Here is a 16,317-nt window from a genome sequence, read left to right on the forward strand (position 1 = left end):
CAAATACCTTTTTGAAAGTCACTCCCCTAAATTATCAGTTAAACCACTGCTCTCATCTTGCTATAGCATCCCAAGAGCCTGAACTTCAGCTGAGCTACTTAATTACCATCGGATGACAGCCTAACCTAGTTTGGTTTTAATCCTTCTCTAAACATGGGACCTATCTCCTATGAAAATGAGTTCAAGAGTCTCCTCCATTCAAGAGTCTCCTCCAAACTAAACCCACAGCTCCACAGGGACCCTGCAACATAGAGCAAGACCATGTGAATTTGACAGCCACCCTTTTAAATCTAATGTCACATCCTGAATTCAGGCTGAAAAAGGAGTTCCCTTTCACAGGAATGTCTGTGGTTCCCTTTGCACCATATCACCCTGTCCTGTCAGATTTACTGGGAATGTAATACAGGAGAGGAGCCATTAGAGGTAAAGCAACTTTGGCAGCCCAGGAGCAGGAGGCTACCGCCCAGGACAGTTGTCACCTTGCCTTGCACAGCCCTCTTCAAGCATGCTCTTAATCAAGGCTGCAAACACATGTTGGTGTCACTTACTCATCTTCACACTAAGCTGAAAAGAGCTATGAGGGCTGCTACCCTCAGCAGTGTCTCATTTCATGTGTGAGTAATAAGTCCATATTCCCTAGAGGGAGATGAATGCTAATGGCTTGAAACTGAGAGGTGCTGAGCATTTAAAGCCTCTGCTGAAGTCATCTTCTAGTACAGAAGGCACCCTAACAATTATGGATGCTCCTACTCCTCCTCAGAACAAGACATAAATAAGGCTCTATATTTTTCTGTAGTTAATAAAGGAGCTCCAATGTCTTCCACATAGAGGAAAAGTAATAATATGGTGTCATTTAGGTGACTGCTTTGTACTGTTCAAATGTGCTTATCTGTTCTATTTAGCTGTTTTCAGTGAAGCAATTATCAAAGGGTTATAAACAGTCCACCTAATACTGTGAACACACACTGTGAATTTCCACATATTTGTCAAGTCATATCAAAGTTCAGCTAAATGTAATCCTACGTCTCTTGCTGGTTCATGGCAACCTTTGAATGTGCTGATTAAGAAATAAATGTGTTTCTCTGAGACAATAATGATTGATTCCTGAGTTCCAAGAGTGGCAGCTAGAAGGAGTTTTTCTGCATAGTATTTTCTCCCCCCCAGTTAGCAAAAACTAAATTGCTCAAGCAAGACATTTCCAATTAATCTCCCATTCAAACAAAAAATATTCTGAAAACGGTTCAACTTTTGCCATGAGGTGTTTCACCTTTTAGTTCAAGACAATTCAGCACTTGCATTTGATATAACTCATATATAAAAATTAAAAAAAAAAGTAACATTTGACATGGCATAGTCAACAATGCTGATCCTATTTTATTCTTGCGGTGGGAAGGTGTGAGAATGGAAAAGCCGATTGTTGTCTTATAGCTGTCTGGGAAAAAAAAAAGAAAAAATATAAAATAATTAGGACCAGGTTGAATTACTTTCAGAATGGCTTAAAAGCATTCTAGCTTTTCCACAAGTCTAACACCTTATTGGAAGTTTCAATGTATAAAAACATCCTAATCTCTGGATTTGAGGCTATTGCATACATAGAGGAGTCCTCTTTCCAAGCTCTTATATTATTGCCTATTCTTTCTGGTATCACTCAAACGATACCAAACTTCTTTTACTCTTGAGAAAGAAATAAATCTTTTCTTTCCAGCTGAATTGTCTTACATTCATAGCTTCCAATTTTACCAAGTGAACAGATGATACCAGCAATATTGCAATGTTTTTAACAGACAGAACCTCAGAGGAACAGGGTCAAGAAGGAAAAGACTAAGGGAGGACTATTTGCATTCTTTTATTCTCTTTTCTCTCTCAGAGCAGTCACAATCAGTAAGACATTTATGCTAGGCATTTTCACTGAGTTTAATTAAGTATTTGCATGTCCCCCATGAACCTTCAGCAGTGGGAAGCCCTCTCAGAGTGCAATTTCATTCAGTCCAAGGTGCCCATAACTTCTGCTTTGCTGAAAGACCAGTGCAATTCCATGAGTGGGCTGCTGAGATTTCTGCAGGGCTCTGGGACGTCTGCATGGAAGAAGACCTTGACACCAGTCTCAACAAATGTCACACAGACCCAAGCAGCTAAATGCTATTGATGGACTTCTTTGTAAGGCCTGGGCACTTCATACAGTGTCATGCCACTGGAAATCACAAGCTCTAATTGTTGGAAGACCTAGGATTATAAAGACATATCAGCATAAGCTAAAAGTAAACAATAAAATTTTCCTTGATTTTTCAGTGGTGTTAAGAGCTTGCAGCTCCTACTGACTTCAGTCAGATTTGTGGGCACTCAGCACTTCTGCAAGTCAAGTAATTTAGCTGTTGTTTAACTTGAAATTTTCTTGCTTTTGTCATTTTTTTAAATACCCTTAATACTAGTGGCACTTCTGTATGAATATGATAGCACAACAGAAGTAGATTTTGCTTTTGGCCATATGACCTACTTTGGAGCTACTTTCACAGTCAATTATTCTTTTGGCTTCTCTATCATTTTACAGGGTTAAGACTTTTTTTTTTTTTTTAAATTAAAACCTAATATTTTATTATCACATCAGGGAAAAAAAAAATGCTGGCCCAAAACTGCCAAGGAATTGTGACTATATGAGTGAGATATCATGAATAAGAACAGAGCCAACATTTTTAAGACTTCAAGACACAAATTAGGTTTCTCCATTATTATTGAATCTGAAAAAGTAACCTTATTCTAAAATACTTGGTAGTGAGAAGCTTCCATAGAGGCCAGTGGGAGTTTCTAAGCACTGAGTGGTTTTGAAATTGAAGTTATATGTTGACATACCTGCAATACCGATTTAGGCTCTTGGCAAAGCTTCTCAATTTGAAAAATTCTGTTATGATTTGTCAGATCTTGCAGGGAGCAGCTGAGAAATCGCTCACTGTTGCAATATAACTTGAGGAGAAATTAACTTTTGGGGGGAAGTAGGTTATCTCATCAATTCCTTCTTTACAAGAGGAAATCAATATGATTGTAAAATGCCCTTTTAAAGTTATCATTAAATGTCTAACTTAGTGGATTCAAAAGTTACAAAATCATAGAATCATAGAATCGTTTAGGTTGGAAAAGACATTTAAGATCATCCAGTCCAACCATAATATATAACTCTCAGAAAAATATAAAAATATAAAATATAACTATAAAATATTTTCTAAACTCCAGCTTAAGAACACGTGACAGATGTCAGCCAACTTCCTAAATTCATTTCTGTTTAAACTAGGGATTTCCTTTGAGAAAAACAAACAAACAAACAAAAAAACCCAAAGAACAAAACCACCCAAACCAAAGTGGAAGAAAAATAGCCAAGGCATAGAGAATTCACCACAGCGCTTTGTAAAACCCTTCCCATGGTTAACTGCCAGCAGAGTCAAGAACCTGCAGCTCATTTCTAGTGCTCCAGCCACTGCATCTAGTTATATTTGTCTTCTAGGCTCAGGTGCACATCTGAGTTTCACTCCTCCACGTCCATATTCATCAGCTTTGGTCAAGTGCCCCATTAACCTTCTCTTTGGCAACTTCTCAAGCATTTTACTATGGAGCACATTTCTAGGCCTCTAATTACAGCCTCCTGTGCCACCCATTCTGATGTATTAACATGCTTCTTGACCTGGAGACACCAGACCTGAACTGGTAACCGTCACATCACATACCAGAGGTGGGTTCAGTCACACCTATACCAAACAGAGATGTAAAGTCATCTTCACACTTCTTATTCAATTTTCTCCTGAATCATGACAGGAGTACATTAATTCTTTTGGACAGTGACCTTGTGAGCTCAATAAGAAAACTTATAATCAGATGACTATCTGGCAAAAACTGCACTCTCTGTTCAAGGCTACTATGTACAGAGTTCATATACTTTTTATTAAAGTTTTTTTATTTGTTGCAGGTCATAATTCTGATCCGTTTCATAAGAGTTGTTCTCTTTTATTTGGCAATATCTAATTGTATCCAGTACCACTGTTTTGCATAAGACCCTGCCATATTTCTTTGCAGCTAATGTGAACCTTAAAATGCTAGATAATTTCACAGTTATTTCAGTCTCTTGTCTTGTATTATACGGTACTGTTGTTACAGAGCTCATCTTGAAAATACTGTTGTAGTAGCAGATTATCATTAATACCTTCTTCACATATTCTCTGACATAAATTCTCTACTTCAAGTCTCTCACAGGAGAAAGCACCTGACAATAAGAGCAGAAAATATTATAAGTTAATGAAACAGAAGGAAAGGGACCAGATGGGAAAAAAAAAAAAGAAGATAATTTGATTTAGATGCCTCAGTTCATTTTGTAAGAAATAGAGAAATGCAGGCCCCTGAGACTGTCTGGGACTGACAACTGCCTGAGAAACAAGTAGGTTGGTTGGTGGAAAATGCCAAAAAGTATATTTAAAATTCATTCTTCCTCTTAGACACATGCTTTAGTTGCCTATACATACACCTTAGATTCCTATATGAGAGTAGATTTGTAACTAGAAATCAATTCACTTGGACACCTCACTTGCGTATTTGGTACAAAGGAATGCTTCATGGTCCTTTTAGATACTGTTGTGGTTTAGCCCCAGCCAGCAACTAAGCACCACACAGCTGCTCGCTCACTCCCCCTACCCCAACAGGATGGGGGAGAGAATTGGAGGAGTAAGAGTGAAAAAAAAACCACTCCTGGGTTGAGATAAGAACAGTTTAATAATTGAAATAAGGTAAAATGATAATAAGAATAATAATATAATAATGATAATAATAACAACAATATACAAAGCAAGTGATGCACAATGCAATTGCTCACCACCCGCCAACCGATACCCAGACAGCTCCCGAGCAGCAATCGCTGCTCCCCGGCCAACCCCCTCCAGGTTATATACTGAGCATGATGTCATATGGTATGGAATAGCCCTTTGGCCAGTTTGGATCAACTATTCTGGCTGTGCCCCCTCCCAGTTTCTTGTGCTCCTGGCAGAGCATGGGGAGCTGAAAAGTCCTTGACTAGCATAAGCAGTACTTAGCAACAACTAAAAACATCAGTGTGTTATCAACATTCTTCTCCTACTAAATCCAAAACACAGCACTATGCCTGCTGCTAGGAAGAAAAATAACTCTATCCCAGCCGAAACCAGGACAGATACGACCAGAGGAGGGTTGCCCATTTTCCATATGTTGGTTAAAGCACTCAGCCAGGGTGCATCTTAGTCCCTTGACCATATGGGATTCACACCCACATTTTCTGCTTCTCAGACAGGTGCTTCCCAGCATGACTCACGCCTTTAGTCAATAGCTTTTTAATGTAAATTGCTTATACAGCCCCAGAAAAAAAGGCCTTTACCCAAGTCACAGCATCCTTGGCTGTATACTCTAATCTCTGTGTCACAAAGTCAACATTTCTCATTTCATCTGTGTCTGTGCCTAAACCTTGGGGCTGCAGGGCAGTGCAGGTTCAACAAGCAAGTTGGAGCAAACCCAGGATATAAAGCTAATGGTACGGACGTCTGAAAAAAATGGGAGTCATTCCTTTGAATCTCTTCCTACTGCCCGGGTGAAGGGGTGCTCTCTAGCCATCAGGTTGGGAACCACTACTGAGGCTGTTGTGGAAAAGGCATGAGCACCAGTTTGGATCCAGTGCTGCACTAGCTGCTGCAGCCAGTGCCAAACACAATTGAAGCTTGCCTGCTAACCCAGGCCTCGTGGGGTCATAGGACATCCAATATGGGAACTCTACATGGTCACATATGGGATGGAACAAGCACTTAGGAAAGGATCCCTTAGCCAGCTTGGCAATCTTGGTTTCCCTTGTAATGGGAGGAACAGCCACCCTTTACCTGTTTTGAAGATAGAATAAGCTATTTCCCTGAAATGCCTGTCAATCTGTGTTGACTAGAGCAACTAAAGTTGAATGAAATAAATGTCCTTAGACTATCACCTCAGCCGCAAAACAGGTGAACTTCAGGCACAGAAGGAGATTTCTCAGAAAAGGCTTAGCTTGTCAAGGAGCTAATTAGGTTAGGTAGAAGTAGTTTCATTCTCTCATATTAATTTAGAGGTCTATGTTTTCCCCTTATGTTGCCCTGTTGATACCTCAGTGATTTTTATTCAGAGTTTGTCCAGATTCTCTAAGCAATATAACAAAGACAAGACAATTTCTTTGTCCGTTGAAGCAGTAAATTAAGCTAAAACAGCATGACAAACTAATGTTCTTTTCTAGCAGAACGTCATCCTTAAGCACCTTCATTATTTCATGTCTGTATTGTACTATACAATAGTCTCCTATTTTCTGAGCTGAATTCTGTGGGGCTCAGTGTACACCATTTAAGTGAGCTTAAGGATGTGCTTTGATGATTACTAATGTTACCCTCCATATGACCCAACTGTTACATGACAGAGGATTAGTGTCTTCATAATTCCCATTTAAAAAGTTAAAATGGATTGAATGGAACAGGTGCTGCATTATTTGTGCCGATCTTTGTTCTGCTGTACCTCATCTCGTCCAAGCAATATTATAGAGGGCTACCTAAAAAGAAATGCAATTCTAAAGGGAGAACTCAACTTGACTGATTTGTGGACATGTCTAGGGTAGTCTTTAGTTTTCATACTGAAAAAAAAATCAAGTTTCTTTCCATATTTTTTGTTCCTTGAACAAAATCTGAGAAGTGGAAAACCCCTACCTCCTGATTTAAATTACAGGAAAAGAAAATAATGAAGATTAATCTTTTGTTCACAGCAGGTGAGATGCTGATATCTGACTTTTACAGAAAAACTTTCTCTCATCAGTATAAATTTGCAATTTTTGAAACAACTGATTTGTATGAACTGCATGTATCTGATTAATGCCTAACTTCGATTGCCAGTCTCCACAATGATAATTAACAAAGACACCTCTCATACATTTCCCCTTAGACAAGCTGAATTTTTATCTGGGAATATTGCACAAGCAGCAAATATCTTAGTCAGTTCCTCAAGAATACACCAATAATCTGAACTGATTTTAGCTTTAAGAAAACTTTGGTGACTATAAAATTAATATATAAACATAACAATACTTGTTTATTGTACTATTACGTGAATCTTGAGTTTGTCTCTGAGATTAAACAAATTCAGTAACCAGGACTGTCGGCCCCCACCATTCTAGTAACATGCTGTGCTGGAGAGGAAGCAAGCGTACTATATATACATACTGAGTCCATTTTACTTGTTTATTCAAAGGATATCTTCTACCATCTCTGAATTTGGTATTTGAGATTACAGTTTTTGCAGTTCAAAGGTTATCTTCTTTCTAAACTACAATTCAGGTGGAACTCAAGATTTTTGGATGAGAGGTGTTCCCATCAGCTCTATTTAGCATGTTTGGCAGTGATTCTCTTGATTTGTCTCATAAAATCTGCAAGGAAGCAAACATATCTGACTCTTCAGAAGTCAGAACCATCTGTGATCATATCTGCCATTAAAACAGCATCATATTCCCTCTCCTCTGGCTTTTGCAAGACATCCAGCAATTCTGAGCTGCTGCTCTATGCATGCTTTTTGTCCATCAAGAACTGACACATCTGGCTACTTAATCTGAAGTTAATATTGCCAGCATATCCTCAGAACTACAGGGATATTATTTTTCCCTTTTCCATTTGTTTCTCAGTAGATTTTCTCTCACTTTAGATCAAACTTCCTACTCACTTGAGACCAGTTAGAGCTTTTGCTGTCAGTCCCGAATAAGTACTGTGTTTTGATACACAAAGTCCCAACTCTCTGTGGGTTCTTCTTTTACTCTGAGGAGAAAGTCTGCTGAAAAAATGTGAGTTCCTTTCATTTCAAAATCCAAATTTGGCTAGTTCTTTTAGCCAGCAGGCAAGCAATACAAAACCACAAGCTCTGTCCACTTTCTCCTTCTTTGCTTGTATGATTGGGCCTTATGAATTATGGTTTGAGAATTGGATGTCATTTAAAACAAAAAGCTTGTGGCAAGTTGTACCTTTAAAAGGTCTGACACAAAGAAAGTAAAACATTTGATTGTTTTGCTTTGTTTTGTTTTGTTTTATACACAAAGTAAATCAGTAAAGTACTAGTACAAAAATACATTGGGGGTTACATAAAAATATATTTATCTTAATGATTTGTTTCCCTCGCTCTGGGCAAAAGAAAGGGCAATGTCCCAAACCTCTTTAGCACATGAAAGAAAAGAACGGTGTTTTCCCTATAACTAACAGGCAGTGAGTCTTAAAAATAACTAAACTATCATTTTCCTGCTGTGAATAAAAAAAAGCAGAAACTGCAGCATTTGTGAACCTGTCAAAGGGTTAAAAACCATAAAGATGGGTTAAAAAAAGATAGGCAGCACCTATGCAGCTAAAACATTTGATGCAAAGCACATGAAAAATATTTGTATCCTGGCTACCAAAGATCTTATATTTTTCCCCAGCTTTAATGCTTAATTTTTTCATTGTGTCCACATTATTTATTTTGGCTGATGTATTTTGTTTACTTGCTTTTTAAATGATCCTGCAGCATATTTCCCAGCATTTATGCAAGACACTTGGAGAGAAGTAAATTAGAAATTATGAGAACGTGCCATTTCCAAAAGAATAAAAGATGGAAAGTAAGCTACTTCTAATTAGCATATAATTAATTAACAAATGGAAGCAAGGGTCACACATCCTAGAACAGCTAGTTAAAAAATGAATAGTTCAGGGCTAAAGACAGGACTGTCTTGTGCTTACGGAACTGACAGTGACAAACCTACTGGAAATTAATACTACAAAAAGTGGAAAGAGTGAATAACAAAGGAATCCACAAAAAAGATGCTTCTGAAGCAACTGGTTTTGGGAATTATATAATATCACCATTTCACATCAGCACAACCTCACAGTTGCCAAGTTAGAAACAGCAAGGCAGAGGTACAATGAAACTCAGTTTATTTAGAAACCAAATCTTGCACAAAATCCTTCTATAAAAACTGCTTAATCCCTGAAAAAAAATATTGCTCATGTCATAATGTTGTAATTTTAGATATGTAGAAAAAACTGAAACCTTTAGTATAAATTTCAAAACCTTTTTGTTGTTCTTCATGTACTCTCTTGGTATTATGCTTATTCATATAAGAGTGTCTAAACTTTTGTTCATTTAATGATTCCTGTGGAATACCAAAGGAAAATCTATTCATACCAAGGTTCAGAATGTTAATGATCTAAACGTATATTCATTCCCCTAAACAGAAATATTCTGATGTCTCAACAGTGAGCATCCATAAACCCAGGAAAACAGTAGAAGTTGCTCAGTAGCTTTGTAACTTTTTTGTTTAGAAGTCTATTAACAAACACCCACAACCATTATTTTTAGTCTCTATGCCAAACTCACCAAGCTATTGAACTGTCTGTGTAGCGCTGGGTTTCTCTTTCCTTTGACTTGTAGGAAGGCCACAGATAAACTACCCCACAAAACAAAGTCTCAGAATTCCTAGAAATTAATCAGGGGGAAAGATTTATTTCTAAATGCTTCTTTAATACCAGATTGTATTCTAGAATATGTTATTGCCCCAGTTTACCAGAGGTCTATCTCTAAGAAGAGACATTTTGCCAAGAAAACATCAAAGAAACACAAAATTGCTTGGATTTCCAGATTTAGTTTTTAATCTTAATGTTTATTGCAAATTTTTCGTGGTTTTGATATGGGTAGTAAACCTCACTGGTACTACAGTACACCACCACAATTCCTTTGCAGAAGCACATCTGATCCAGCATGTAGAAGAGAAATGGCAAAGAAATGAGGTGAGAACTCCTTGAGATCTTCTAAGTTGGAAAGCACAGATGGATCAGAGAGCCTGTGAGATAGAAGGAACTTCTGAAGGAGTTAATAGCCCTGGAAGTCTTTTAAGAAGAGAAATGGCCTCCACTGGGAAGTCAAACTGTCCCCTTCTGGGTCTTTAAGAAAGGGTAAAATGGGATAGTGAAGGGGAAGGCATCAGATATCCAACCTAACTCTGGTAGAATGAAACACTTTGTACATAGTTTATTCTACAGAGATTCAGATGCGTATTTGCATAACAAACTCTTCATAGCTGAATAAACACTACGTTCAAATTCTCAGTATCACAGATGGCACTTCTCTACTATTTCTATCATTATACTACAACGGTAATCTTACAGCATACAAAAGCATGATATTTGCATTAGCACGCATATGAAAAGCAGGACCAGTCTAACAACACAGAACTTCTTTCATTAAAAGTTATGTGATGTGTTTCAAGAGATATTTTTCTTAAAAAACTTGACCTCTCAGTAGGGTGAGCAAAAAAACAAAAGGTGGTTTGCAAATGTTCATAGGCACATCAGGGGCATCACGAACTCCAGCTGAGACTGAAGCACTGGGGAGTGATCTCTGAGTTGTTTCAGTATCCAGAAGAATTGAGCACTGTATTGGTGAATCACAGTTGGTACTGCACAGCATGTGTCCAGATGTATTCCTGCTTTTCCCCATCCAGGTTAACTAGGGAGACTATTCCTTTCCCTCTGCTGTGCCTCAGGCATGCCCTGACATTGTCGGGAGCATGCCAGTTGGACCAAGCCAAAACTGTGCCAGAAGCGTGCTGGTAAACAGCATGGACAACCACATACACACCAGTGCCTGCGTCCATGTTTCTGCCTGAAGCAGTGTGTTGGTGCAGAACCAGAGAAACTTGTCTCGTTAGCTAAAGACAACTTTTGGACTTAACTGCCTCTTCAGAAATTGTATCGAGTATTTGTGCTTTGTCAGTGGCATGCCATGATAAGCAAAACGGAAGTATGTGACTGTCGTGGTTAACCCCAGCTGGCAACTAAGCACCACACAGCCGCTTGCTCACTCCCACCCCGGTGGGATGCAGGAGAGAATCAGAAGGGTAAAAGTAAGAAAACTCATGGGTTGAGATAAAAACAGTTTAATAATTGAAATAAAATACTATAACAATAACAATAACGATAATAATATAAGGTATGAGGTTCAACAAGGCCAAGTGCCGGGTCCTGCACTTTGCTCACAACAACCCCATGCAACGCTACAGGCTTGGGGAAGGGTGGCTGGAAAGCTGCCTGGCTGAAAAGGACCTGGGGGTGCTGGTCAACAGCCAGCTGAACATGAGCCAGCAGTGTGCCCAGGTGGTCAAGAAGGCCAACAGCATCCTGGGTTCTATCAGGAATAGTGTGGCCAGCAGGAATATGGAAGTGATTTTCCCCCTATACTCGGCACTGGTGAGGCCACACCTCAAATACTGTGTCCAGTTTTGGGCCCCTCACTACAAGAAAGACATTGAGGTGCTGGAATGCATCCAGAGAAGGGCAATGAAGCTGATGAAGGGTCTGGAGAGCAAACCTTATGAGGAGCGGCTGAGGGAACTGGGATTGTTTAGTCTGGAGAAGAGGAGGCTGAGGGGAGACCTTATTGCTCTCTACAACTACCTGAAAGGAGGTTGTAGTGAGGTGGGTGTTGGGCTCTTCTCCCAAGTAGTTAGCAATAGGACGACAGAAAATGAGTTCAAGTTGCATCAGGGGAGGTTTAGATTGAATATTAGCACAAATTTCTTCACAGAAAGAGTAGTCAAGCATTGGAACAGGCTATCCAGAGAGGTGATGGAGTCACTATCCCTGGAAGTGTTCAAAAAATGGGTAGACATGACACTTGGGGTCATGGTTTAGCAGGCATGGCGGTGTTGGGTTGATGGTTGGACTGATGATCTTAGAGATCCTTTCCAACCTTGATGATTCCTAGTTTTACTTTCATTAGAATATAAGCCATCCACCAAGCCAGGAAACATGAAATTAATTATTACTCTACCCTTAATTGGTTTAGTGGTGGACTTGGTAGTGTTAGGTTAATGGTTGGACTGGATGATCTTAAAGGTCTTTTCCAACCTAAATGGTTCTATGATTATATTCTATGATTCTACAATATTAATAATAGTAAATTGTAATGACAAGGAAAATAGCAAAGAGAGAGAAATAAAACCCAAGAAAGACAAGTGATGCAAATGAAAACAATTACTCATTACAAACTGACCGATGCCCAGCCAGTCCCTGAGCAGTGGCCCCCTGGCCAAGCTCCCTCCTAGTTTTATTGCTGAGCATGACATCTTATAGTATGGAATATCCCTTTGGACAGTTGGGGTCAGCTGTCCCAGCTGTGTCCCCTCCCACCTTCTTGTGTACCCCCAGCCTACTCGCTGGTGGGGTGGTGTGAGAAGCAGAAAAGGCCTTGATTGTGTGTAAGCACTGCTCAGCAGTTACTAAAACATCCCTATATTATCAACACCTGTTTCCAGCACAAATCCGAAGCACAGCCCCACACCAGCTACTAGGAAGAAAATGAACTCTATCCCAGCCAAAACCAGCACAGTGACACATTATGCTGCCTTTGGTTTCCTATGGCAATTTTAGAAAATCCTTCATCCTTAAATAATGGAAATGGTGAGAATATATGGGGTTCTGGAATTCTGATTTTAAGGGTGGATTCATTAACAGATACACTGAAGTGCTGGAAACAAACCTATTGAGCCCCAAGTGAAATAGACATAGGCTGAAAAACTTCATGTGATCTAAATATTATTTATCTCCATGAGTAAATATAATACAGAAGATGAAATCCAAATCTTTAAATGGATTCTGAATATGTTATTTTTGTAATCATTTCTATGCTGTATGGAAATGACTTTGAAAGTAACTTCATAAACTGTAGTCTTTATTTCAAACAGATAGCACAAGAATTCACTAACAGTCCCTTGACCTTTCCTGCATGGACTATAGTAATGATCAGATTGCTTAGACAAAAAAATAACTTTTTTTTTCATCAGACTGTTTTCTTCACATTTGGGGGAGGGGAAAACCCAGCTTAAGGTCACCAAGCAGCTATGGCTTTTCTGCAAATACTAATGCATCTTCAGTGCTTCGAGAGCCAATGAGTAAGTAGGCTAACAAACAGAAATAGAGAAATCTTGTCATCATTAGTTTGCAAGCAGATTTTAGCCAGCAAACTGTAAAACACAAAGAGGCTCCGTTGTTATGTAAAATTATATGTATGTACTATATGCAACTAGGTCTATACAAGATTAACGTTTTAGCACAGGTGCTGCCTTGAAAGAAAACCATCAAGTGTCAGGCAAAGTCAAGCATATGTTCTTCCCTAAACATATATGTAGCATGACACCTGAGATTTTCTTTTCTTTTTGACACATTCCTGTCTCACTCACTGTATAGTTTCCTATTTTTCAAAAAGGTAAAGTAGTCACTCAGGAAACTGCCTCTCCTGCACAGCTATATATATATAGCTATAGCTATAAAGATTTTGTAAGAGGGAATCGATAACAAATACAAAAGTTTTGCCGTTGATACTAAATTATTCAACACAGTAAAACCAAAATCCAACTGAGAAGAATTATTAAAGATTGTTAGATTATTGGGTAGCTGAGCAATACAACCAGTGTGTTATTTATTTGTGATAAACACAGAGCATTGCACATGTGGAAAAGTAATTCCAACCATACATAACTGACAGTCTCTAGATTAGCTGCCGTCCCTCAGAGAAGAAACTTTAGACTAAATTTAGCAGTCCAAAGTATCAGGTCAGTACTAAATAAAAAAAAAAAAAACTATCAAAGTTGGAAAAAACAGCAAGAGAAGAAAAGAGTGAAGAACAGAAACCATGAATATGGCATTGTGAACTGGTGATGTACCTTCATCTTGAATGGTTCGTGTATTCCCCTCTCCCTACGCCATCTCAGGAAAGGCTATTATACAAACAGAAAAGTCAAGAGGATTTACAAGGCAAGACAACTATGCGGAGAGAGATTACATAGAGTAGGATTCTTCATCCTTGAAAAACACAACTGAAGTGGACTACAACAGATGTATAGGGTATCATGAGTAGCTTAGAGAACACAACCAGAGAACAACATTGCTTCTCATGATACAAAACTAAGAGCTATCACAAGAAATTAGCAGGCGGAAGGTTCAAAGCAAAGAAAAATCCATTCTTCAAACAGCACGCTGTTCAAGTATAACATTCATCACCATGGACGATAGCAGAGGCCAAAAGTTTACAGGGGTTCAAAAAGTAGTTAAATAAATTGATCAACATGTAAGGTCTGGGTCCAGAAATTTCTTCGGTCCAGAAATTTCTAAGCCTCAGACCACTGGGAGAGTATATTCCTATCAGTGCCTGTGGATCCAGGATCTTACGCTTGCTTCTCTAGGTATCTGTAGTTCAGTCTTGGAGGAGCCAGATGGACCTCTGTTATAACCCACTGTGGCCATGCATGTGTTCTCTCAACAAAATCTTCGTGTGTACTGAATGAGGTGGTTCAGCCATTTTAGACAACAACTTTATCCCTATAGCCTGAGGCTACAGAACCATAGAATCATAGAATGGTTTGGGTTGGAGGGGACCTTAAAGATCATCTAGTTCCAACCCCCTATCACATGGTCAGACACTTTGTGAAGACCCTCGCACAGATAAGGGCTATGAGGGGTTGAGGACAGCCCAGCTAATTTTCAGAAGGGCAGTTTGTGTGAGCTATCAGCAGCAGGAGATGTGAAGCTACAGTGATCTCCATAAAGGATGACTTCAGGGGATTTGGCTGTTAGACTCAAGCAAATCCACACTGAAATCTGCAAATTTTCTAAAGTTAATTTCCTGGGCCCACAAGAAGACATGTAGGTGTTACAAACAGCCACTTCTTGCATTTCTTTCCCTGCTCCAAAAGGACTGTCCTAAAAGGATGAATAAATTAATTTTCTCTATAATGTTTTCAAACAAAATATTCCTTTCTTTTGTCTCATGCTTCAGGAAAGAAGAACTATTTTCATTAGAACAGTCTTCCAAGAAAATTCAGGTGTAGATTGTGCAGAATTTCAGGCTAAACATTTCCAAGCATGGCAAAGCCATAAGAAGTGAAATAGGTTTTTAAAATAGGACATCACAAACAATGTGAAACCTCCTTAGTACTATCAGTCCTACCCTTCAGGTTAGGATGAACAAAGCTATGTGGGATACTTTTTTAATGATAAAAATGGTTTAATTTTGATTCTGATAGAAAGAATATTTGAAAATACCCATGAATCACAAAACTAGATTTTGAGACATTCTCAATCTCAAGTTGGTATGGCTGAGTCACAAGAGTCCTTGCTTTGGAGAAGGCTGTAGCCTGCCTGCACTTCTCACCCCCTGGTAAGGAGTCCAGTACTTTAGTTTAATTTTCCACTGAAACTGAGTTTGAGAAAAATGCCAGGCTACAAATTAGAAGGACTGATTCTTTGCAAATAGCAAACGTTATTATGGAGGTGGTAAACTCCAGCAGAATTGTGGAGCTGACAGCTGGGGATGATAATGGCTTAAACTACTGCAACAAGATTTGCTCATCTGTCAAAGACCTTAGAGAAACCAAATAGCTGGCTGACTGGGAATAAGTCACCCTTCACAGCACTTCAGCATTTAGTTTCACCAGCTGAGGCCCAAGCTGCAAGCTATTTCCACTGTATAATACCATTCCCTGAAGCTATCCATTCTGAACGTCACAGAAACAGCAACAGCATTAGCACAAGGATATTTACCGCAGCCTGGTCGAGGCTGGGTATGGCAAAGGAGAAGGAAGGGGCTGGCGTACATCAAAGTGACAGGAGGTGTTTGTTTCTCTCTGTTGCTCAGTTCTTGCAGCCAGGAGAGAGCTGCAGAGAGCTGGGAACTTGCTCCTGTTTGCGAACTTTTGCTTGTTTGCAATGCTGGCAGTTAAGACGCTTTATGAAAAAGCAAGGGGAGCTACTAGGAAAAGTGGGACTGCTAGTATATGCAGGGGGAACTGTTTTTTTCTCCTGAATGCAATATTGCTCAGTGAATTTAGGGTATAGGAATATCAGCCCTAACTCAAACAACCTGAATGGGACAAAAGTAGCTTTGGCTCTCCCACCTACCCTCTTGCACTCCAGCTACACTGTGCATGGTTAAAAGTAGTGGTCATTGAAATGTTTAGTTTCATTGCAGAATTTTACACTGAAATACCCCTTATTCTATATCCTTTCCTAGACCTTGTGCCTCCCTGGGTTTCCCAAACCATTCTTGGAGCTCTAGGTCCACAAAGGCCTGGAAAACTCCAGAAAAAGGTTTTGCATTCATCAAAGACATGACTGTAAATCAAAAGCTGACAGTCTGTATTTCCAAAACACAATTATTACATTTGATATTTTAGTTCCTGGTAATGTTGATATAAAAAATTCATTGTGAATCAAAAGCTAATAGCTTTGTATTTTAAAAAAA

The sequence above is a fragment of the Pelecanus crispus genome, chromosome 2 (genome assembly GCF_030463565.1).
Source record: "Pelecanus crispus isolate bPelCri1 chromosome 2, bPelCri1.pri, whole genome shotgun sequence".
NCBI classification, from domain to species: Eukaryota; Metazoa; Chordata; class Aves; order Pelecaniformes; family Pelecanidae; genus Pelecanus; species Pelecanus crispus.